General features: G+C 39.9%; 1 protein-coding gene across 6 annotated transcripts in view; it reads right to left on the reverse strand.

The window, feature by feature from the left end:
• Positions 1-5,163, reverse strand: part of kcnj6 (potassium inwardly rectifying channel subfamily J member 6) — a 58,847-nt gene extending 53,684 nt beyond the window's left edge. For 5 of the 6 annotated variants that reach the window (XM_035434943.1, XM_035434947.1, XM_035434948.1 and 2 more), the window contains exon 1: positions 4,904-5,163. The gene's annotated coding sequence lies outside the window, so the exon portion shown is untranslated. The remainder of the gene's footprint in view (positions 1-4,903) is intronic. The other variant, XM_035434942.1, reaches the window with a different exon arrangement.
• Positions 5,164-25,826: the final 20,663 nt, after the last annotated feature.

The raw sequence follows: 25,826 nt of genomic DNA on the forward strand, positions 1-25,826 counted from the left end.
AGACAGCATGCAAAAGCATAAAATATTAACGCGCGCTTTCTGTGAGTGCCTGCTGGAGACCAGTAATTAAATACAATCTCAGTGAGCGCCAACATGCCAGGAAACTGGCGTGAGGAGGGTGCGTGACCACGGCTGAGGCCTCACTATTACCACACAACTCAACACATCGCCACAGATCAGCTAGAGAGAATCCAAATATGTTGCAGAGTGACAAGCTCCCTCTCCCCCATCCCCCCCCCCCCCCCCCCCCCCCAACACACATGTACAGCCACCCAACACTCACCCTCTTTACTTATATGGCAGATCCTCTTACACATTTTCTTGACAACATGGAGGGAAATACGTTGTCTTGGTGTATTTTCCCCAGTTCAGATGCACTGAGGAGCTTCCATGGCATAATGAGCAGTGCTGTTCGTCGTGACTTTGGGAACCAACCACAGCCCCACATAAGAATTTGGCCAAATTTGGCCTTAAACACAAGAAGCTCAAAGGCTCTGTGCTTCGAAGCTGAAGATGAAGGTGAAAGTTAGCCTGTGTTTACAGTCATAGAGGTGGTACAATATTGAACAATCACAATCTCTCAAGGATCCATTAACTCCTGTTGCTACTGCATGTCACAACATTATCTTCTTGGATGTTTCTACGGTGACAGTGTCTACAAGCCACATGTGATTAGGAGAGTCCATTTTTGGACCCACGTGACTACAGTGATTAGGCTTCAGCTTCTTTCTCTCTGAAGCAGGACCCAAATGGCCGTGACACACCCCACAGACATCATAAATCACCTTTTGTGACTCCGAGAGGTTTAATACTGGAACATCCCCTGCTGCATTAAGGCGGCTTGTCTGAGGGGGAAAAAATTCCTTGGTTTCACCGGGGAATATGAGCTCAGCAGTGATGATCTCCATGGTAACGCGCAGCTCGATCCATCAAGCCCTCACAATGGCAGATTCACAATATGCAGTGTGACCTGGTAGCATTCTGCCGGGGTCTCAGACACATCGATTGATTTATTTTTATGTCTTTGCTTCACATCCCCCGCTGACCACTGCAGCACATGGATATGATTAACGCCAAAGAGCCATCCGCGCATCATTAAAAATCCACAGGAAACTGTGACTACACACACACACAAACTGAATTAATGCATTGTAAGGCCTTGCATGACCTGTAGTATGACCACATGAAACACTGCTCATCTTCAGGGAACCTTGAGAGCCTGCAATAACACTGCACTGTGGTATACTATCTATTGTCTAATTTGTACGTGTGAGCGAGATACAGTATGAATGACGGGGAGGACTGCAATTAAACACTTTAATTATACAGTTACAGGTTATTTATAGCTGTAAACACTCTCACGCACATTCAACATTCTATTCTGTGAACTCGCGCTAATATTTCTCAAAACAAGTCGTATTATATATGTTAAAACAAGAAACTTTAAGTTCAACTCTTACCAAGGCTTATTTTTTGCGGTTACCAGTTATGCACGACTAAATAAAAAGTTTCCAATATTGTATGCGTTCGTTTGCACATTTTTCGTTTTAGACAGCAAGTGTCTAATTATATATCATTTGTCTTGAGAACATTGTCTTAAGACCATCAATACAACAGAAAGTGACAGAGCCACGAATTCGTGAAATTCAGCTCACCTGGACACTGCCACTAAACTAAAATTGGACGTTTAAGAATGAAATAGATACTAATCTAAAAAATATACTTATACTGAACATGTAAAACAAACAGGATGCCCCCGTTTTAGGTCGTTTCCGAGATCAAGAGATCGCTAAAACTCACGAAGTGCGCTGTTCGCTCTCCAAGGTACTGAAAATCCAATGCACACTAGTATTCTGCTACAATGAACATTTAAGTTGAGGAGCATCTATTCTCCCTGGCTACTTTTTTCGTATATAAAGCTTGTCATAAATCAACCAGAATAACCCTGGGAACTAGGAAGCGAATGCCTGTCATGGCGGAACGACGGACGGGAGAAACTGATAGAAAACAACGAATGCAGAAGGAAAGATAGGCAACATGAGGCTAGTTACAGGGGCTACGTGACGTTGCACATTTATCATGAAGTAAAATATACATTAGAAAGACGATAACTCGTGGCATATGATGCAGAGGAACAAGATACTCCTAAGGCGGTTGCTTTCCTTTCCGCTTTTTCACAAGCTGACCAGTCCTGTTTAATCATTTAAGGCCGCAGCCTGACGTGCACACAACAAATTCGAAAGCTAAGTATAATATATACGTAAATGCAAACGTTATTCAAATGAGTGGTAAGCAGTGAGACAAAAAAAAACCAACAACAACAAAAAAAAAAAAAACATTCCCAGAACTTTGAGACATAGGCTATTCCAGTTACCCAATAGCCTATTCCAATTTGGTTGAAATTACTTCATGATGAGAGCATTCCCTGAACATCCAAAGGAAATTTTAAGGTTCCAACTAATTTCGGTCAAAGTCACTGACTGACCTCCCAGGCATAGGCTACAACATACTGCACACAATGTCTGGCCACACCCCCTTATGGTTATAATTTACAGTAAAGAGTATCCGCGTCAAATGCATTTGAAGAATGTTCCGAATAAGAGTACAAAATTGATAGGTTTGTTTAACGTTGCAAACATTCCTGATTGAAATGAACATGAATGACCATCCATATATATATATATATATATATTTAACGGGTACACTTAACCTACTGATGCTGTTTTTCAAAAGTTCCTTGTGATCACGTCCCAGGGGACACCCAGGAAACTGAACAAATATTCATATTTACCCTTTACAACATTACAGGAATTTTCTGAGAACCAAAACCATGTTAGCAGGTTATTAGCTGATTCATTGTCTATTCTATACTATATTATTTGATTTTGGGTATGTAAACAGCGAAACGTATGAGATTATAGCGAGTTCAATTCAGAATATGTTTCTTGTCTAGGCAAAGCTTTACTGTGGTAGCTAACACCCAGGCCTGCAATCCAAATTGGATTATAAATACACACTGTCGTGGTTTATCCTAATCAAACCATGAATTTTAATTTCTCCCCACACAACCAAGTATGGGCCTTTATGTGCACGTTGGAATCCCTGCTTTTGCTGGTGCTCCTCTGGTCAGTTTGAAAACACGTGACATCCAAATAAAGTCTATCTCCAATTGGAAGTACAAGTATAGCGTATAATTTAAACTCATAAACTTGTACCATCGACTTTAAAACCCAGAATACCTGTAGTAGTATTTTGTATGCATTACACTGTAGTCCTTATTTACAAATGATAACAATGATTGTTAGTTCAGATTTAAATTGCTTTTATCTTGCTTGCACGCCCACTTTTCTTTTCTGAGAGTATCGCTCAGCCACGTTGCATTTTGAGCCAGAGCGAGGCCATGTCTTTATGCAAATAAAAATGCTGTTGTTTCCAAGCTCTCATTCACCATTTTCCCGACTGGCCTTATAATTCAGGAGAACCGAAAAAACAAAAAATCTATGAAACCGCGGGGAGCAGGGAAATATTTTCTCACATTTAAAGGTTTTCAGTAAGAATCATTAACAATATGAGTTCAACTTCGCGGTGTGCGGTCAGTATTGCGACTAGTAAGGTGTTCTTCGTTGTGAAGTTGCAACGAGAACAAATGCGCAAATGTAACTGTGAAAAATGTATAACCAAATGATATATACAAGTTGAGATTTATTTGTTTAATCTGTCTGTAGTTTTCCACCGGAGTTCGAGTACCGCGGCTGTATTGTTTGACAACACCTGCGCCAGCTTAATCTGTCTCCAAATGTCTACTTTCAGCCTGGGATTCGGCAAGCAACAGGCTATGCTCCGCGTTGCCGCCTGTGGTTCACTCACCCCGCTTTGGTTCTCTGAAGAGAAGACTATGTTTTAGACCTTGCCACTCTTCGGCTCAAGAGCAGACAGCAGTTTTCAAGCTTCACTGTGCACGTCACTCTATCTTTCGCTTTGTACTGACACCGGACCGACTCCCTCCGAGTGAGCTGCGCGCACTCTCCATGGTTTTGAATGAGAGATTTCCAGGTCGCCATGGAGATGGAGGGAGCTCTTATCCAGACTAGAATAGGTATCACTTCATTTGCAAATACCTCGCCAACCGAAACCCACATCAGTTTATTTGTAAATTTGCATATTTGAATGACCGTAATAATGACTATGGAACAATATCGCATAAATGTCCACGTACACCAGATAGCCCGCTTATGTGTCAAATAGCCTTAAAATACTGCGTTCAGCAACGGATTTTTATAAAATGTACAGTTTAATAAGCTAACTCATTTTGGCCTAGTTAGCCAAACCAATGGAACATGGTTTCATACAGGAAATAAGTATGACATTACTGTGGCCTTGTGATGGTCAACTTTTCTTCTTCTTTTTTATTTTTTTTCACACAAGACAGGTACTCTAACAGGCTTTCCGATACCGAAACAATGGAACAAGGAGACTAGAGGGTCTTAAAATTCTCAATATGTATCTCCACTGTAGCTAAAGTAGTTGTGTTCCCTATTCTACATCGGCACATCAAATATACACTACAAGCACAGCTATTGCAAATACATCTGCAGTGTAGTCCATATGTCTTCATTTATGATTTTTAAAATCACACCCATTTGGCGTCTTATTTCCCTCAAATACTGTTTTCAGTCGTTGCTTTAACACCGTCATTACAATTGTGATGATGGTTGGATTTCCCTAGATTACCCTCGCGTAATCGCACAATTCAAGATCGCTAATAAAACTACATAACGTCGTTACATAACTGACACCTTCACGCTTAGTACACTGATGTGCATTCTTTATATTCTTCAGACAAAATCAACAGAATTGGTAAAACTGTGCAGTAAAGAAGAGCAAGATGTACAGTATTACATACCTAATTGATAGACTCTGCTTTCATTCATTCATGATCCACCGTTTTACAATTACGCCAGGGTTCACGAAGGTTGGTGATTCACGTTGAGGGACGTATAATAGTTGTTAGCATCACCATTTCCCCCCACATCACGCGGAAAAATCCATCTCCTGTCATTCTGTCATGTCCCCTTGTGTTGAGCTCGACCAGAGAAGAGTGTGGGAGAGAGACGGAGACAGCGTGTGTATGTGTCTATGTGTGCGCGCGCGCGCGCGGTGTGTGTGTGTGTGTGTGAGAGAGAGAGAGAGAGAGAGAGAGAGAGAGACGCTTCTGGATCACAATGGCACTGAGGTTAATGCAGAAAAAATAAAGTACTGTCCGAGGAGACTCATCGCAAACCAGGAATCACGCAAGGAAGCATCAGTTCAATTAATAATTCTTAACATATTGATATTTTCCACTGCTATAAGCAGCAGTTGTGTGCTTGACGACGCTAGACTGACCGATGTCTCTGAAACAGTGCCTCATGCTGGGAGTGAGACCGATTCTTAGTTTGTAGATACTGCATTTAGTCAAGATTTGTTTTGTGCGTGTCTGGGTGGGTTTGGGGAAGCGTGAAACAGATGCGCACGCACGTGAAAGAAATCTAGTTGTTTTATCTCCTTTGTCTTGTTTTGTAACATCATGCATTGTGCAATACATAGGTAGCATTACCATTGCCTCAAACATTGCATAACTAATAATATACCCGATAAAAGTATGTACCTTCCAGCAACAGTGCTCAGCCTGTTGTTCTGTAATATGGACCACAAAACATTCTGGTAAAGGTATGACTCAGCGCAAACATTTACTCATTCGTTGTAAACTGACATCTATTCAATCATCCAAAGGCAGGTTAATGGAATCTTTCTCCCTTCTTAATTGTCCTCCTAATTTCCTGTTCGCCTTATTTTAGGCAGGGCGGTTATTCCCGGTTGTTCTTTACATTCAGTTTTACAAATTTATATTAACTTCGAGAAAATCAACGCAACTCATCGCAGATAAGGAAGTCTCAGTTCAGTAAGCCATTCGTCCTGTATTGCTAACGGTATATGTCCCGAACTCACGGAGTGTTTATAGATACCGTTTCGCGTGTGAATTAAAAACGTGTTTATCGACATGGGCACAGGATTTACAGTAGGACGAGAAATAGAACTTACAATCATTTATCGTTTTGCAGAATAGCTGAAATGTCCAAAATAACAAATAGGCTATATATATATATATATATATATATATATATATATATAATTTATACCGAATTTATATTCAGATTTTTACCGCATCCTGGTGTACATCAAAACTAGTCTTCTAGAGCAAAACCAGTGGCATGCTTCCTTCTCAGTAGAATTATTTTTATTTTTTTTATTTTTTTGATGAAATATTTCTTTGTAAAACAATATCATGCCTTAAAACGTGCAGTGCTTATTTTGTGAACATATGTAAACGGTTCGATTCTGCATTTTACATTACCGAACAATATTTTAAGGGCTACATGATACAGTAAGAATGCTACAGAAATTTTTATGTGACAATCGTGATTTGTTAGGCTCCACTAAACTACATTTGAAAGAAGAATCGATGAAGGTTAATTTTACAATGATTAACACAAATTTAATGAATCATCATTTCTAAGAAATCTAATTAATGGAAAACATTTCAAACTCTCTTATTGCCAGCCAAGCAGGAATTTAAACCTCAGGTTTAAAGCCTCTAACCACAGAACTAGTACAACAGGAACAGCTGCTCCCATCTCACAAATCAGAATACCTGTTCCAGTTCATATCTGATTCTGTGCTATAAGGGTGGCTTGTGTGTGAATTTCTGGGCATCAGTAAGAAAGAGGGATGGGAGGATGTTTCATTGTGTCTTTTGTGTACCTTTGTCCACAGTTTACTGTGTCTGTGCAGAAATGACGGGTAAGAAATGACGTATTTTAAGCATGTCTGTCCTAGATCTTGGAACAAATTGCTACAGTACACTGTGTCAGAGCAGACTGAGTTTGACATTAGTCACGTGTGGATAAGCAGCAGCTGTCTGTGAATTACTGTTTTTTGTGTCTAAATGAGGCAACAAGGCGTTTTTTGGCAAACAATGCCTATGCTGCAACGCCAGAAATGGAAAACTCATAGACCTGCCTGAAAGATAACGCTGGTATAATGGAAGAATACAGTCCTTTCTATGATTAATCTTTACCAAAGGCTACACAATTCAAAATTAACTGGATTCAATCATACCCATAAAGCCAGCCCGTAGGGGAAATTGTTATTAAATTAAGCAATCAACCGAATCAATCAACCAAATGAATCATGTGCCATCTTATTACAAGGCAAAGATAGCTTGGCCACTTGGTTCCCAGGGTGAATTTGAACTCTAACTCACTGGCTGAAAAGAGTCTAGACTGTGAGAGGAGGCTCAGAGCAGATTCAGACTAAAGATTACTGTATGAAGTGAATTGGGAAGAGAATTACACTGCTCTGCCTGTCAAGACTAACAATTCTGTAATAAATCTTTTTTTTTTTTTTTTTTTTTTTAACTATACTCTTCTCAGAAAGACCATGCGCATCTCAATATCTACTCTTTTTATTTGGCGAGAAAAACTGCTCAGGGGTGTTAACCGATGCAAAAACTAATTAGTAGCTTTCAGTAGAGAAAAAAAACAAAACATTTTCTCCCCCAATTAATTTTGGCAACAATATGGCAGCAGTATCTGTTTGAAGACACTGCTGGCATATTGTGCAGGGACTATTACAACTTTAAAACCTTAAAATACACTATGCAGTTTTCATTGTAATTCAAATAAATCTAAAGCTGTAAACTAAAATTAGCATATAATTTATTTATTTTACTCTGAGCTACATATTCATCAAATCACCTTGAGTGGTTCAGCAAAAGCATTGGCAAAATATTAAAATATAGAAAGAAATCTAAGATAAGCATGAAACATTTAATTATGTTGAATTTTACAATACATTGATCCCAACAACACTTGTGTTTCTTGAATTGCCATTACCTACATATATGTTTATGAGAAATAACATTTTTGCATTACTGTACATCTGATCACATTCAAACATTTTTAGGAATAAAAACATTGCTCCAAGATACATTTTATACCATGTATATTTAATATTATTTGTCATCTAACCTACAAATCAAAATCCAATACCAGCCCAGTGCGATACCCACCACCACGTATTGATTATTTTGTGGTTTATTTTCAGAGTTGTTGTCATGGTAACATTACTCAAGGAAATTGCATCATTTTTAAACTTGAATTTTAGAAAGCCATCATACAACCCCAAAACCCTTTCCCCACTCCCCCCTGGGTTAGGTCTTAGGTTGATGTAGAGGGTTATAGCATAGCTCTAGCATCAGATCCGAGGTGGAGAAGGGGGGGGCAGAGCCTCAGCACAGTTTTGCAGAGTGAACCCAGAGTATAATTCAGTTAATACCTGTTTTTCTGATACGCCCGAACTGTCAGGTATTAATGCTCAACAGATCCCACCTGCCACAATGCAAAGCCTGCCAAATGTCCCACTTAGATAATACCCAGTCTCCACAGACATTCCTTATGGGAGAAAACAGGAGTGTTTTGTCCCGAGGAGATACCATCTTGAATTTCAAATATGCTCGTGCACGCTTCCATCTGCCTCGCCAGTCTCTGCTGTGGTCTATTCTTAGTTTTTTTTTCTGCCCTGGGAAGGGATGGCAGTGGCGGGGCGGGGGGTGGGGGGTATTCTGTGCCCCTGTTTGACAGGCTCAAACAGAAGTGTAGCCAATAGGCGCACCTAAGGGATCGAGAGGCTTTCAGCCGAAAATGTCCAGCATCTGCCATTGAAGAACAAGGGCCAGGGTAATCAGCGTGACAGAGAAATCTTAAAGCTGCCACACTTGAAATATGAGCACTCAGCTGCAATTCTCCATCTGCTCTGTCACACACGTTTTAACCAGTTTCTTTCTCTGATTTTACCCTTGGTATACCAATTTGTAGGCTGGTCTCATCTACACAATGTCCACCATCAATACAGGAGAGCACGTCCCTTTCATCCCTTAAGCAAACAAAATACAGCGCAATATGTTGAAACAAAATATATTACCGAGATTGCAAAAGGTATTACATCACATCACGATGTATGAACAAATATACAAATAGTTGCCACGTTCTTACATTGCAATATAAAATTCTATGCATTTAAAAAATCATTTCTGCAGCCACTGCTTCTTTTCTCTCTGCAGTCAGCACCAGCTGAGCGGTGCATCTGAGGACCTGAGGATGCTTCACATGCAGCTAGTTAAGGCAGACCAGTGGAGTCACTAATAAGCTATGACCCAAGAGCACCCATGCCTGGACACTGCTAAGGAAGATTATACTAAAGCTTCTGTTGATTTTCTTGTCATGTTCATTTTGAAGTCCATTTGAATTCAGTATGCTAATATTATAGTTCTTGCGATGGTATTCTGAGGTGGAGATGAATTACAAATGTGATGCAAGTCACAAATCATATCACTTGATTTTGTATCACTTATCTGATTCATTCTCCTTGTAGCTATCAATGGAAATGGTAAACATATGAAAGCCAGCTACCCCCCCCCCCCCCACCCAAAGAATGCTGTTAAATTGCTCTTCATGAAATCACAGCAGATCCTGTCTGGGGCCTGTTGCTTTCAATTAGAAGTCCATTTTGAGGGCCTGTACGGCACTATTATGGAAATTGATTATAGCGAAGGCAAACCATCGATTGAGTCCTCACAGGAAACAATTCTTTCTGCTGAAATGATTTGCACTGTTATAGCTGCTTATGTGAACATAAACCTCCCTCCTGGATGGCAGTAAACAAAGACAGTGACAGACAGGATCTTCTGGAGCAACCTCAGAAAATCCTGTCTGGTTGGCAGCCATTTCTTTTGTTAATTTAAAATGAAGAAACAAAAATTCCGGACATTGCAGTGTTACAGTACAGTATGAAATTACACAAAAAAACCTGCTGATTTTTATAGAAATGAGGAAGAGTTCAGCAAGGGGCATACATTGATTTTCTTTCTGTTGGAGCTTCTCAGTTCATCTTAAACAAGTTTTAATCTATATCAAATGGTACACACACTGGGGAAGTCTTTTTTATGGTACACTTTTTGCTATTGTTGGAAGATGGAATGTGTATTTGTCTGGTAATATTGTATCCTCACAGACATTAAATCATGCAGCATTATTAATATTTATCAGTTGATCTTTTCAGTAAAAAAATCACTGTTATAATTACTTAAAAACATGTGAAACACAAAATCTCAGGTTTAAAAAATCAATATAATATAAGCATATTTAGCAACTGCATCATGATGCGACTGATGTTTGTATTCCATTCAAATGAGTGAATTTTCCCACATGCAGACCTCAACCAATGAAACCTGTCTTTGAGGAATAAGATATACAACAAGCTCCATAATGTTTGGGACAGACACTTTTTTCTTGATTGGCTCTTCACAATTTTAGATTTGTAATCAAAGAATTTTGCAGTGCAGATCCTCAGCTTTTATTACAGGGTATTTGAATACAGTTTGGTTTCACCATGTATTTGGTTTCACCAGCACTTTGTATACATAGTCCCCCCATTTCAGGGCAACATGTTTGGGACAAAAGGCTTCACAATGTGTTTCAGATTAGTCAGGCGTAAGAGAGCTTTCAGCTTTCTAGTCTTGTTTCTAGGCTTTTGATTACCTTTGGAATCTGTTATTGGTGTTTGTCAACATGAGGACCAGTTTGTAACATCATTAAAAAAGAGAAGACCGGCGAGCTCAATAATCCCTAAGGGCCCAGTAGGCCAAGAAAGTCCTCTATAATTGATGACAAAAATATTGTCACCATAATGCAGAAAAACCCCCAAACACCCGTTCGAAAGGTCAGAAACACTCTTTAGGAGGCAGATGCAGATGTGTCAGTGATTACTGTCCACAGAAGACTTCACGTATAGAACTACAGAGGCTATACTGAAAGATGCAAACCACTGGTTAGCCACAAAAAACAGGATAGCTACATGTTACAGTTTGCTAAGAAGTACCTAAAAGGGCCTGGTGAGTTTTAGAAGGTCTTGTGTGGGCAAGAGAAAAGTGTGGAGGCCAAAAGGAATTATCCAAGATCCCAAGCACACCTCCTCATCTGTGAAACATGGTGGTGGGGGTGTTATGATTTGGGCATGTATGGCTGTCATAAATTGATAATGTAACTGCTGATAGCAACAGCAGAATTATGAAGTGTACAGATGCATCTTATCTGCTCAAGTTCAAGCAAATGCATCCAAACTCATTGGATGGCATTTCCATCCTACAGCAAGACAAGGATCTCAAACATACTGTTAAAGGAACAAAGGAGTTTTTCAAAGTCAAAAACTAGAAAAAATATTGACTGGCCAAGTCATGCAACCCATCTAAATCCAAATTATTCTGAAAATAAAACTTCAGGTAACTGAAGCAAGCAGGAGCTGAACATGGCTGCAGTGCAGGCCTGGCAGAGCATCACAGAGAAGATACTCAGCACCTGGTGATATCTATGGGTCACAGACTTCAAGCAGTCATTGCATACAAAGAATAAGTAACAAACTACGTAACATGACCTACTTTCATTTACATAACACTAATATGTCTCAAACATTATGGGAATCTGTGGCATTACAGCACTTTTCACAAAACAGAGGAGAGTCCACCAATCACAGAGTGCATCAGTGACAACCGATAGAACAAGGCTGGCAGTGATTGGCAGATACTATTACAGCAACTTCTGGCGATATAGTAATGCCCAGAGTGGTCCCAGAAGTCGCACCAGAAAGATGAGCTCTGCGACGAAAAAGGTGAAATCATGGTGATTTCATCCCACTGGGGGATCCAGACGGGGTTCACAGCATTCATGTGAACCTCTTGGGGACTCCTGTGGAATACCCCACCCTCCTCCCCTGACAACAGATTGACTGAGTGGAATAATGCTGGCTTGGCAGCCTGTTAAATGGTGAGCTTAGTACAGGCTAACAGTGCAAATTGGCAAAAATGTCTTCGCTGCCCACTCCTGCCTGTCATTCGACAGTTCTCTCCCAGCCCCCCCTCCCCAACTTGATATCGGTACCTACTCATGAACCCCTGTAATATTGCCCCTGCTTGGAACAAGGAAAAGAGTGCATGTGATGACTGGGATCTGAAGTCACTAGGTCAAGTAATGAAGAAGGTTCAATGAATGCCTATGCTTTCATTTAACAAAGAGTATGAAGTATGCCTTACACTCGAGCACTGCCCAAGGATTTCACTTGGCCAGGATGACAACGTCTCATCGTGCACCAGCGACCCCTGCTGGTTGATCAGGCACATGCAAGTCCACTTGTTAAGCTGCACATGAAATGTCTCCCCCCCAATTCGCACCTGTGCGAGCCCCACTGGAGAACTCTGGTGTGACAAGAACAGGTGGCTGACATCACATGTTTTGGAGGTGAGCTCATGCTTTTTGGCACTTTCCTGAGCTGATAGCTGATACTGCAGCAATGAGTGCTGATAAATATGGTGAGGCACTCAAAATCAGAAGCAGAAAAAAAGAGTGAGACCTACGTGCAGCTCAGCAGGAGGAGGGGAATGAACAGGAAGTGGTGATTAAGGAGGATGGTGTCAAAGTGCGTGCTCTATGGAGTGCACACACCGCAGGCTGACAGACTCACACAGAGTGACCTCTGTTGGCTGAGCCAAAAAGCAAGGAGCTCTGAGCCGAAATGGCAGCAAGTCAACCTTAAAAAGGTTCATCTCCTGCACTCAGCAACCCCCATGATGCACTTGTGCTCTTTCAGTGCCAACTCACACATTAATTTCCTCTATTACCAGATGCAGCTGAGGCTGTTGCAAGTGTCTACAAAGCCCTTTGTCAAATGCTGTATATGAGGGCTGCAAAACTGCATTGTGAACAAAAACCATTCTCTAGGAATGAGTACAGAACAGAACAAAACATGGGTGTGTGTGTGTGTGTGTGTATATATATATAATTCAGAATAAATGTTGTAGGCAGCAATGACATGAATAATTAATTTTGAACCCTGTAGTCACATATTGTATGGACGATTTATATTTTATTTATAATTTAGGGGAAAAAGAAATATTCAGCATTATTTTACAGCAAATGATCAGTAACAAGGTCTGAATGAGGTTAATGTATTGCTGAAAATTAACTTACCTCATTATTGTATTTGCCATCATGTGCAGCGGATACATTTATGTGTTTATTAAATATCATTGTAGCAGATATCATTGCTTTCATTTATTGGATAATGGAGTCGATTAATAGTATTCTATACATACACATAAAGTATAACCCCCAGATTTAACTTATGGGTGACTCATTCTTGAATATGAGAAGTTAAATAATAGTAACAATAATAATAATAATAATAATAATAAATATTATATTTATTATTATATAATTTTTAAAAATTAAATTAAATATTAAATATTAAATATTTAATTAAAAAACAAAAAAATACTTTTTCAACTCAAAAGAAGAAAAAACAAATGTATCTTACTCACCACACAGATGCCCCAAGTTGAACTGCAACCAGCGCGATGAAAAAATGAATTTGAAAACTAAAAATCTATATTAGCTCAGCTGATGTTTGATTGCCTGCTAGCCAATGAGCAAGCAGCTATATATGTAGCTTTCTAGTTATTTCTAGTTAACATGCTAAATAAAGTCCAAACAATTTAGTATATTTATAAGGGAGTTTATAAGCTTTACATTAAGGACTGCTATCTCATGGGTATAGGTATAGGTTTTTAGGGAATGTTTCACTTTCATTTTAGGGTTTTCTTTTGTTTTGGTACTGCAAAAAATCAGCAGGACCAGGGGTCCTCCTTAATGATGACCCTGAACTATTCACCTCTTCCCCCTGCTGAGCTGTACTGTGACATGAAAGGGCTAATAAATTATACCATTATTAGTGTAGTGTAGTGTAGTGTAGTGTACTAATTATAATGCTTATCATTAAACCCTTGTGAATTGGAACTGGACTTCAGTGTGGACTGTTGAAGAACTTGGTGAGAGAGGTGAAACATAATCTAACCATCACACTCACACTCACACCGTGATTCTCCTGCCTTCACTGTTAACATGACCAAGGTTTGCGAGCGAAGCAGTGTGCTTCGCTGAGAGCTGTGGCGGTGCCCCTTTCCCTGCTGTCCCCAGTGTGCCCCTCCAAAATGAGCTCATGTTCTGGCACGCTGGCGGAGCTGCAGACAGGCTGCTTTGTGACGCACGACGGCGACCCTATCCGCTCGGCGACACCCTGGGGCGGCTGGGGAAATCAGAACAGCGGGACGGTGACGATGAACATGAAGAACAAGGATCGGGTTCATTTCGCAGCACAGAGCACACGCCCTGGCGATGCTGTTCCATGCGCGCGTGGGTAACATCATGTTTATGAATATTTCAGTTTTTCAGGGGCAACAGAATATTTGCCTTTTTGAGCACCGTTATTGGGTTAATACAAATAACTGGACCATACAACTGACTGTTCCACCTTATGGGCAGCTATGGATAAAAAAGGCTCATGAATGGCCTACACCAGTCGCAGACCGTGGGGCCTTTAACAATGCAATTAACAACCCCACCCACCTATGCATGTACACAAAAATGAGCTCAACCGTTACAGCATACACACACACACGCACACATTGTACACAGAGTAAGCAGAATAGATGTCAATACAACAAAGCTTATTCTTATGGCACACCAAAGTATTACAGTGGCTGCGCTACCCCATGTAATGCTGCATCTTTGGAACACAGGACATTTCAAAATGAGCATTTACACTAATTCTCTTGTGTTTTGATTTAAAAAAAAACTCACAATGACCTGCTAACATGAAAAGGAACCCATTTGAATTTTCATATACAATTGGCTAATTATTCATTTATTAAATTTAGTAAATAGTTATTTTATTAATAAACACAATCAGATTTCATCATAAAAATGTAACTTCTTCAATTTTGGTTGGGCTAGCAGAGAATACCATGATGGCCCAGACGGTCCGCCAGGGCTCTATAATGTCAGCACATGTCAACGTGCTCTTATTTGGCCTGTTAACTGTCCGAAAAGGGATTCTGACACAGGGCAGATCTCGATTCGCGATCTGTGAGCCTGCTTCACCCCCCCCCCCCCCCTTTATTGACCAATGAGACAGGTGAGCTAAAAGACGGGCTAAAATCAATTCCCACTCTTCTCACATTCCAGGATAAGGGGCTGGAGGTGCTGTTTTTCGCCCTTCCCGCATCCATCACCTGGGAAGAACAGACTCCACTGCTCTGATCCCCATACATCACATCAGGCAGGGTGCTAAATCACAAACCTTAACCTGTGCTATTATTTGGGAACATCCAGCCTTTAAACACTGCCGTTTGCATGCATGCACATGCTCACACGCACATGCACGGACATGCACGCACGCAAGTACGCATGCATCTCCATATACATGGATGTGAATAAACATGCATGCATGCAGGCACAAGCAACCGTTATCTTTCACCAATGTACTTCCCCTGTCTTGCAGCAAATCAAATGCTTCAGTCTGCACTGACGAGAGCATTAATCCCCAAATGCCAAGGCTCAGCAGCGACTGACTGCCGAAAATAATTCTCCAAAGTCAAAGGACCGTAATGGCCTGTTTATCAGGGTGTCAGTCTTTTCTAAGGCTACCCAGATGTTATTTACTTTAGAGCTGACAGAGAGAACAGGTGTGGATGTGAATTTAAAAATGTATCTATGGTTGAGTGATGGAAGTTTTGTTCTGGGAAGAAGGCTGCAGGAATAGCAGGACACCCACAGCCGGAAAGGTGTTAAAGATGAATTGCACTTACCACGGAGAGCAAGCGCTCAAGTTGGGGTCTTAAAAAGAAAATTGCTTTCAGTTAAAATGCAATAGAGATCTATTACAAAGTCAATTTCCAAAACCGAACAAGAAACAGCAGGAACAGAAATTTCAAGAGAGGACGCCCTGGATCACTTCCAAAGGGGATAGCCAGCTCAAAAAATATGCTCCTTTCATAGCCTGATAACATAAGTGCTACACATTCCATCCTTTCCAGCGATGACCTGTGTTGGTGTAACAGCCTGGAAATGGCCAACCTGCTCTTCTGCACCCCTGTAAGGCCAACGGCTAGTAGCCACATTTCTCGAAATGAAGCTTGAGGGATTGGGGCCTGTATTCTTTGCCTCCTGCAACAGGCTCCCTGACTCAACACATTCATGGTGGTTTTCAGCAATCTCAGTGCTTCAGAAATGGAATCCCCCCCTTTTACTTGCGACCCAAACGCGACTCTCTGCCGCCTCCTCACCTTGCAGCATCTGCCCTTCACACCCTCATCCTCAAAGGCGTGGCCAGACTGTGGGGCACCAGGGAGAGCAGGCCAAACCAGAGGGCCCGTTTTGATGGCACCGTGCCAGGACTGATGTGAGGATAGTAGCTTTAGAAGAAATAACAAGGAGGTCAATCAGCAGGCCATGGCCAAACCCTTGGACACAGAACACCATGCTCACATCTAAGGAACACCAAACCCCACTTCCCACTTTCATATCTTGTGGTCTCTTTCATGAGACTATGTTCATACTGTCAGCCGGTAAGAATGCTTTTTTTGTTTGCTTCTGCTAAAATGAATTCAGGGCCAAGGAATGAGATAGCACCCAGCTTTGGCAATGACATAGTGATAGTGTTGCTGAACAGATTTTCTGTTTGACTGGTAAGCATCAATCTGTTCAGAGGGCATTACTTCTGGATCAACTGTAATCTTCCACGCTCCCTCACACTTGATGGATTGTCAGATGATCTGGCCCATTGCAAATTTCATTTGTCCGAAAGAAAAGATAGTATTCACACAACAGCCATAGCATTGCCTGAATATTGCATACAATCAGAAAGTTTTTGTTTTATATATTGGCAAAAACTTTTCTTTACTTGCCCAGTTACTGAGAGATAATAGGCTTACTGTAGAAATAAAGATACTCAAGGCAAAACTTGGTGTTTGTTAAACTTTGCCATTTCTAATTATCTACTTCATACCAATGAAAGATGAAAGCACACAGAGTACAAGAGTACACACCCTCACTGACAATGGTGTTACATAAATACCGTCAAACTGAATTTAGCAAAAGCCAAGAGAGGGGGAGGCAGGAGATCACTGTTTGGCAGCTGCCGCTGCTTGTACCTTTATGTGTTTGTGCACTCAGTGTGAGCAACGGAATGCCACAAAAAGACAGACTTTGCTCAGTTGTGAGTAGGACCAAGAGAGAACTTGATAGCGAAGCAATGACGCAAACATGCTAAGATATGTAGATTATTGTTTTAGATTGAACATTTTTGTGGATATTTTGAGTTTTATGACATTGAAATAAACAATTCAAAGTAATAAACACATATTGTACACAACAGAAAGACACTAAGAATAGAATGTTGCCCGGAGTGCACAAGGGTGCATGAAAAGTTTTATGAAAACAAAATCATTAAATTATTCTAAATTATTTTTTATGTGAAGATGATAGGTCTTGAGTATATCTCACACTGTCTGGTGCCAGTACACCAGTAAGCAAGTTGATTTGTTGAGGAACTTCTTGCTACTGGATACAACTTCCATGTCCCTCCCAGAAGACAGGGTAAAATTTAGCTGGACAGCTTGCACTGTGAACCAAGGGAAGCACTACCAGTCTATGAGAGAGATTTCATTTGCACTTTCCATTAAGGGATTTGTGCAGAATCCATAACAAACACGGTTTGATTTTGTTCACTGTCAAATATGTGGTTTTAATAGCACAGACATGTTAAAACAAATAACTAATCTTAAGTGTCATCTCTAAGGAAGAATGTGCTGTTCCCATGATTGCCTCAAGCCTTCTTACTGTAATGAAATTTTAAGCCACAAGATGGTTCATCTTAAAACATTTTATATTCACAAATAAACAAAAGGCTATGATATATGATAGTAAACCAGTGGTTACTACTTAGCTGTGGTGTTGCTTTAAACCGATAATGTCAGTTAGACCTCATTTTTTTGTCCTGCTCTCACAGAAATCTCACAATAAGTTTTTAAAAATTCTGTGTTCAGCCCTACATTGATACCGCTGTATTGTATGGGATGTAAAGTTAATAAAATTACACACGATGCCCTCAAGCAATTTTGCCTACATCGCAAACAAAGAGGATACTGGCATTGTGACATCAGATTCAACCCTTGCTTTGAGTTGTCTAATAAGTTGATGCGGAACATATTTGTACTAAATCTGCCTGCATATTGTATCTACATTGAATTCAAGACTAGACAATTGTGCAACCAGGAATTTATATTGTACTGTTAAAAGTATCCTAAAAGTAGTTCCACACAAACTTTGACGTCATGAAAGGCTAAATCGCAGGCATGCTCAACCTTTGTGGGAGCTGCCAGTTACAAGACAGCAATAATTTGGGGGATCATCCGGCAGAGATAGTGTATAATTGCGAAGGAGGAGACCATCAATCATGCATTACTCATGCTGGGAGAACAGGATGATTATAACGGTAGATCTATGGTAGTCAAGCTGTGTTCACAGCTAAAACAGTCCCTGGGTGTCCCTGCGATAGGTTGCTTGTAGTCAGAGCAGCATCCTCAGGTTTGGGGCAGTGATGAATAAGGGGTTGTAGAAGTTTTCACCACATATCCTGCCAACTTCTCCTATCCTCTCCCCTCGATGTAAATACAGAGAGGCTACGAGATAGATATTTAGTTCACTGGTAATTTAAAAAAACAAGAGGGAGGTGGCATCCTGCCAGCTGAAAGGCGTTTGATAGAGGTATAGACAAAGGCATTGAGAACAAAAAGGCTAAAAAAAAAAAAAAAAAAAAAACACCCCAGATTTATGATGCTGATTTAGAGGACTTATTAAGTGTTTTCAGCATTGGCATAGAACTAAATCCTCATGCAGACTGTAACGGAGCGAACCTTCCGTTCGCAAACGAATGGGTTATTAGCTCCTGCTCTTGGTAGCGGTTGTTTGGCGCGAGTAGGCCGCTTTCATAAATGAAGTGCGCACCATTTACGTATGCTTGCCGGTTTGTCAACTCAAACACATTCGCTACTGTACACCTGTTCATCACCATAATATACTGCTAGCAACTTAAACATACACATATCTGGTTTCAAACATTACATTTATTTATTTTAGTAAATGTTCGCCCGTGTTCGCTCAACTTAATTATAGGAACTGCTACTAACCGTTAATTGTTCGTTTGTTTGTTCCATCCATGTTCAAACTGGAATGACGTAAACGAATGTCACGATTCTGTGTAATTTTACTGGACGCCGTGGACAAGAACATTTAGCTATTTTAGACAGGGGGAGACCGTAATGTGTATTCCATAATATTTTCCGGTAATTCGATGGGTGCTTATTAGATATAGAGTACCAACTGATAATATAATATAATGATTTATATGTGTAAAAATGTACTGTCATTTCTTCTGTGGGATAATTGAATATTGTATGCAAATGGTATAGTCTGGATGAGTGTATGGTATAGAAGCAGGTCATTGGCAGTCAGTAGGCTAGTGTGGCTGGCAGTTGGGGTGTCTAGTTGTGTAGGTAAGTGTAATTGATGTGCTGATTTTTTTGTTTTGTTTTGTATATTATGTATATACATGTTTTATAATAGTTGGGGGCACTTTTGTAAATAAAACACCCCCACTTGGCTTGCACTAGTTTGAGTCATATCTCCAAATTCACTGTAAAATCTGCTGACCGAACATCCATAACACAGACACTGATCCAAGACACAGCAGTAGCAATGTTAGCCTACTCTGCACTGCTCATGCTGAAGCCAAATGCATTTCCATTTTGTTCTCATCCATTCGAACCCGACTGCTGCAAGCGAATGTGCAGCTGAAGCAAGCTCTCTCAGTCATGGTCTTCCTCACTTATCACACGCACAACTGTGATTGCCAGTTATACATTTTGTTGACCTGCTGTTGTGCTGACTTTTTAAACTTTTTATTTTATTTATTTTATTTATTTATAGATGGAGACATTTCTTGTTGTCTAAAGGCAGATAACATTTGACCACAGGCCATTTTCTTCATTCAAACCTTGAGTCATAACTGTAGACACATATCCAGATGTAGTTACACACAAAGAATTGTAATTTCTCAGTAAAATATGTAGCAGTGAGACATAATAACAAAATAACCGTAGGCTTAATAAAATGAGGCAAAAAACCAGTTGTTCTGATTTGTTATTCTTTACTCAAGTGTCCAAAAAACAAACAAAACAACTTACAAAAGATGGATTTTACATTGCTGGGAAACCACCATGAGAGCTAAAGATAAAACTATCACTATATAACATATCAGTGCCATTGCATAGATGCCTGTCATGAAACAAAGGGAGAGAATGGTTGTTTGAAAAAAAACCAAAAAAAAAAAACCAATCAAAGTAAATACTGAAAAGGTGGGATTTCCTCTTGTGGAAACCACTAGTGCTCTGATCTTTCTGGCCCAGTGGGTTAGGTTGTTCCACCACTGGGAAACAAAGGTGGTGTGTTTAGGCCTGGCTGAAACACCTGGTACAGGCAGTAATAACAAGCCCTCCTTATAAAGCATGCTTTTTTGGATAATTCAGTCCGAAATACAATTTACAGCACACTTTCCACCGCACTCTCCCCACATTTCTGAAAGCATGTCTGAACACATGAACGTCTATTGAAAGTAGCACGGGGAACTCCATTGTGTGAATGAGTCAGACTACATGAATAAAGAAACATACAAATGACAATTTCATGTTCTAGTTTAGAGAGCTATTTTTGAAGGCTGGTCCCTTTATTGTCCCTGAATGAAAACGGGGACAGCTCCTCGACGAGCCAGTGCCCAGTCGCTCTCTCGGCCCATGGACCCCTGCCACTGTGTTCGTTACAGTGTCTAACTGCACCTTGCAAGCTCTCCAGAAGGCCTGGACAAAGACCACATATCTGCCATCCTCAGCAAGCAGGGACATTATACATATAAGTTCTGGTGCCATTTTCACTCAGTGAAAACCTATGAGATTACATCAAAACAGATAAAGAAAAAAGGGAAAAAAATCTCCTATGTTGTCCCTGCAACAACAACAATAGCAACAAAATAACTGCAACTGAAACAAAAGCAACAAAAAATCCTCAGCTGCTGTTTGAAGTTGAAAACTGGAAGGAAAATATCAAGTGAACCATGACCTTGGGCGAGGCACTCTGCTTGGCTGCCAGATCACATGGGCATAAATTATTAATGACTGGTTTTGCTTGCTGTCCCTTTACAGAACATTTTTTGTTCCATCTATAGTATATCTGTAGCGAACATATAATCATATGGGATATGCACTGTACGTGACTGGGAAGCTTATTCACCAAGCAGGACTAACAATGCTGAAATATTAAAGTGCAAATATGATGACTGTATTATTTATCAGACTGGCAGCTGATATATTGTACTACTGCAGGTTCTACACAGAGCCATTCAATTAATAATTTTACCTTTTTATTATTTACTATTATTTTATACATTGTTTATGTAGTCTCTAGCGATCAGTAATGTCAACATCGAAAATGACAAAAAACTGATAGCAATACATTTTATAAAAAATGTTTATGCAAACAAGCGAAGGAATGAGTCAACAAAAGACTCGCTGCAATTGCTTTTCTATTGTTTGGCATAGCCAGGGAAATTTTAGTTGACAAATACATTGAGTAACACTTTATTTGAACTACACATCATGAAGTATAAATAACTGTCATAAGCGTGGAGTAACATGTTCTATAACCAGTCATGATGACAACACTTTATGACCAATGCGAAAAAATTAAAAAAAACGTATAACTTTTTGCTGTATACATGATGACTGTGTTATGAAATTGGCCATATGATGTAATACACAGCTATGACTTATCATGCTTATGCCAGTTACATGATTTATGGCATATAGTTTAAATATTATCATTCAGGTAAGGGGTTTCTGTGCATTATATTATACTGTATGGTAGGCTGCATGTGGGAACCCTAACAAAAACATCATGTTGACTTCATCTTTTCACATGTGAAAAGAAAAGGTCACATGAACTGTTTTTTTTTTACATGTAAATGAAATTTTCCACATGCGAAAACGAAACGTGAAATCATGTGAAATTCTACATTTTCACATGTAACGCACTTTTTAAAGGTGAAATACAATTTTCACATTTTCACTTGTGGTTTTTGGGCACATGGATTTTGAACACATTTTTTTTTTCATAAGGGAAGTTGAAGCACAATTAATTGAGAGGACAAGCTCATATGACAGAACAACATGCTTGCCTTCACTCAGCCCTATTGCAAATTGGATTTAGAAAGAAGACAGCATAAGAAATGAATAATTTTTTTTCTCTTTTTTGTTCTGTGGAAAGGAAATGTACAATAAGCAAAGGAAAGAGTTCAAGAACACTATGAAAGTGCGAATATTTACTTCTGGATCATGTAAAAAGTACAAACAAAAATAATATTTAATGGCACAATCAAACCTTAAATCAGCACATAAATATGAGCTATTTGTTTCCACATAAATGAACTGCCATATTAGATGGTGCTAATTAGGAAATTGCTCCCAGCTTGTGTATGAGCACTTCTAAAGGAATGAACAAATGGAAGCAGAGAAAACACGAAGCAGACATGGTGCTTCAGAATGGCTGTGAATTTAGAAGAGCTCTGCATTCCCTCAGCGTAATGTCTGTTTGTTGGTTTGTCTCTGTCTTATTCAAGGTACTTCTTCTTTGCTGTTGTGCATTAGGAATATAATTTGTGTTTACACGTCCGCCTGAAGACAATTTAATTTTATGCTTCATGCTTAGTTCTAATACTTTTGTTTTGTTATGCACACAAGCACACACACGCACACACATACTGTACACACACAAGTGTGCGCGCACACACACACACAGACGTGTAGTATTTTTAAGAAATGATAAAAGTAGAAAAAAAAGAAAACAAGAAAAAACATAAAAACAAGACTTACTGAGAAATGAATGGTTGAAAATGGCATTTTGTAGTAGATCAGTAGATCTGAAGTATGTAGATCAACTGACAAAACCTAGTCTATTGTAAAATGAAAGGGGATTTTGGCTCAGAAGCGCTGCATGATGTGTCATCAGCAATGTTACTTTCCACAGCAAACCACCCACCACATAACCATCAAGCAGAGGGAAATCACTAACTATTTACAGCAGTGGGAAAGCATAGAAAGTGATGAAGCAAAGGCTCATGGGTAATGTGACACTCTAGTTTAATTCTGTCACTGAGCAAATGGGAATGCCCCCATCTGTCAAATGCAGCTCTTCAATCAGTCATCAGCTAGTCAATCAATCATGTAAAGCAGCCTGCATGAGGGCATTGAGCATTGTGAGTATTGTGCATAGCATATTACAGAAAAAGTAGAACGGCATCACTCGGGTTGAGTCAGGAGAGCATTTCTAGGTTACCAAAAATGAAAATGAATGTCAGAATATTGATGTCAACAAAATCTGGATGAGACAGAATGATTGAGACTAGACAAAAATATAGAACGTGATGTGTGAACTAGAGCACGCTGTCTGTTGTATGATACAGTCCTGACCAAATTCAGCCATGGGATGAGTAACTGCCGAAATAAAGGCCAGGATAGACATTAATAGAATAAAAAGAATGATTCAGGCACTGTGGGGCAATTTGAGAAACCCATAAATCTGATGTATGGCATGTACAGGACAATAATGAGACATCATATCTGTGAAGAAAAGGCTGACACAGGGACACACTGCTGGGCCCTCTTTTATGGTCACACACTTCATTCAGCCCTTACTAAGAAGAGGAGAAAAAAAAAACGGTAACAGAGCTGGTGGAGGAACCGCTGAACCGTTCAATTCAACCACCACCGCTGCAGAGATTGTGTACAAGAGATCTCCATGGCAAAGAGCATTACCACGGTAACCTCCTGTCACGACTGATGAATTGCCCACGCATGCCGCCTGCAGAGCACCCTGAGAAATTCATTGGCGTACACTTCCCTGACAATGCTCTCGTGCCTTTTCTACCATAGCCTTTTATGGGCACAGTACAAGCAATTAGACAGCAACCCAGAACCTGCTTCAGAAAGGTTTATACAAGACTTTATGTAGAGGAAATTAATGAGTTTTTCAGGCCTGAATGATGAAGAGAAAAAGTCTGTTAGATTTTCTTTCTTTCATTTTTGGCTAAATTAAATATTTTTAAAATATCCATTCTCCTACTTCCTAAAAGAATCTCAAAGGGCATTCTGTGGAAACTGAGCTGCCTATGTTCACTGTTACTGTCGCATTGTTACTGCAATGGTCTTTTGTACTAAGGATTGTATTATCAACATAGATTTATTTATAAATGTGTGAGTGTGAGTGTGTGTGTGTGTAGTGTGTTCTCGTGACTCAATACATATGCATAAAGAAGACTACTACTTCTCCAAAATGTACTGTACTAATTATATTCGCTTCTTTTGCAGGGGTGAACAGTCAAATCTTTCCACTGAGCCTCTGTTAATCCTTTTATGTCTGTTTGCTTTTGACAAGTACAATGTTTCTGGAGCCTGGTGTCCTATTTGTGAGCAGCAAAATTGTGTTAGTTCTGAATTTTCAAATATGAAGCTGTTCAGTTCTGAATGCCTCTCTGATTGTACCACACACAAGGTCTCCCAGGCAGCCTGTCCAGCTAAAGCACTAGCCCTTTGACCCCATGGCCAGGAATGGCATGTCACTACAGTGCCAACTGTGGCCAGGAATTTTTGGGGTGGCCCACACTTACTCACTGTATCCCCCAGGCAGCAAGGGTTGATTGGCAGGGTATTCACTGCTGCATTGCACATGAGCACCTCCTCTGCTCGATTGTACCCTTGCAGTATGCTGCTGCAATGGGAGCCCTTACAGTCATATTGCAGTATATTTCAAAATATATGTGGACTTTTAGTAAAACATAATAACACATTTCTTTCACAATAATGTTTTTCTTTAAAAAAGTGCATAGCTATTTGTGAGCAACAATAATTATCACACTTGGCCAAACATTGCAGTTGTGATTGGACATTTAACATTGTTGAGAAAGAAGATAAAAGGATTGTATCATGAAATTTAGCTGTTGAATTGACTGTGTGATGCTGATGTGACACATGCAATGCCCAGTGTCAGCATCCATCAGTGTACCAGCCAACTCTATGTGTTACCAAACAGAGGATCATTTTTTATAAGATGTGCTCAACACTACACTCAAACTTGAGGTGTGACAAGAAAACAGGGTACTTCTGGACTTATTGTTGAAAGGGCATTTTGAGTTGAGTTCATGGATTGAGTTTGCAGGAGTTTTGGTGTAAAAGGACAATTTACTCTATGATTAGGTATTCCATCGACTGAATTTTGGATAGTTCTCTTAAATCGTATCTTGAATCATTAAATCATAGGGATTTCATCAAGAGGCATCTTGTACTGAACATTAAAGTTTAATAACATCTGGAACCCCAGAGCGAGATACACAGAAAATGGAGCATCTGGCTGATACTTTCATGTGTGTTTGTGTGTTTGTGTGTGCGTGTGTGCATGTGTTTGTGTGCATGTCTGTGTGTATATATGTGTGTGCATGTGTGTGTGTGCATGTCTGTGTGTATATATGTGTGCGTATGATGTGTGTGTATGTGTCAATATGCACACATCTATGAGGTGATAAATTAATGTGAGCATGCCTGCCTGTGTCTGTTCATAATTGTTTGAGGGTGTGTTTGCTTGCTTCTGCAGCATCCATCTGCAGGATGTGTGGATTAGTGACTGTGCCTGTGGTATATAAATGAGTGAACATATATGGGCATGTGGGTGGAAGTGTTA

Source organism: Anguilla anguilla, chromosome 9, assembly GCF_013347855.1.
Source record: "Anguilla anguilla isolate fAngAng1 chromosome 9, fAngAng1.pri, whole genome shotgun sequence".
In the NCBI taxonomy this organism is placed as follows: Eukaryota; Metazoa; Chordata; class Actinopteri; order Anguilliformes; family Anguillidae; genus Anguilla; species Anguilla anguilla.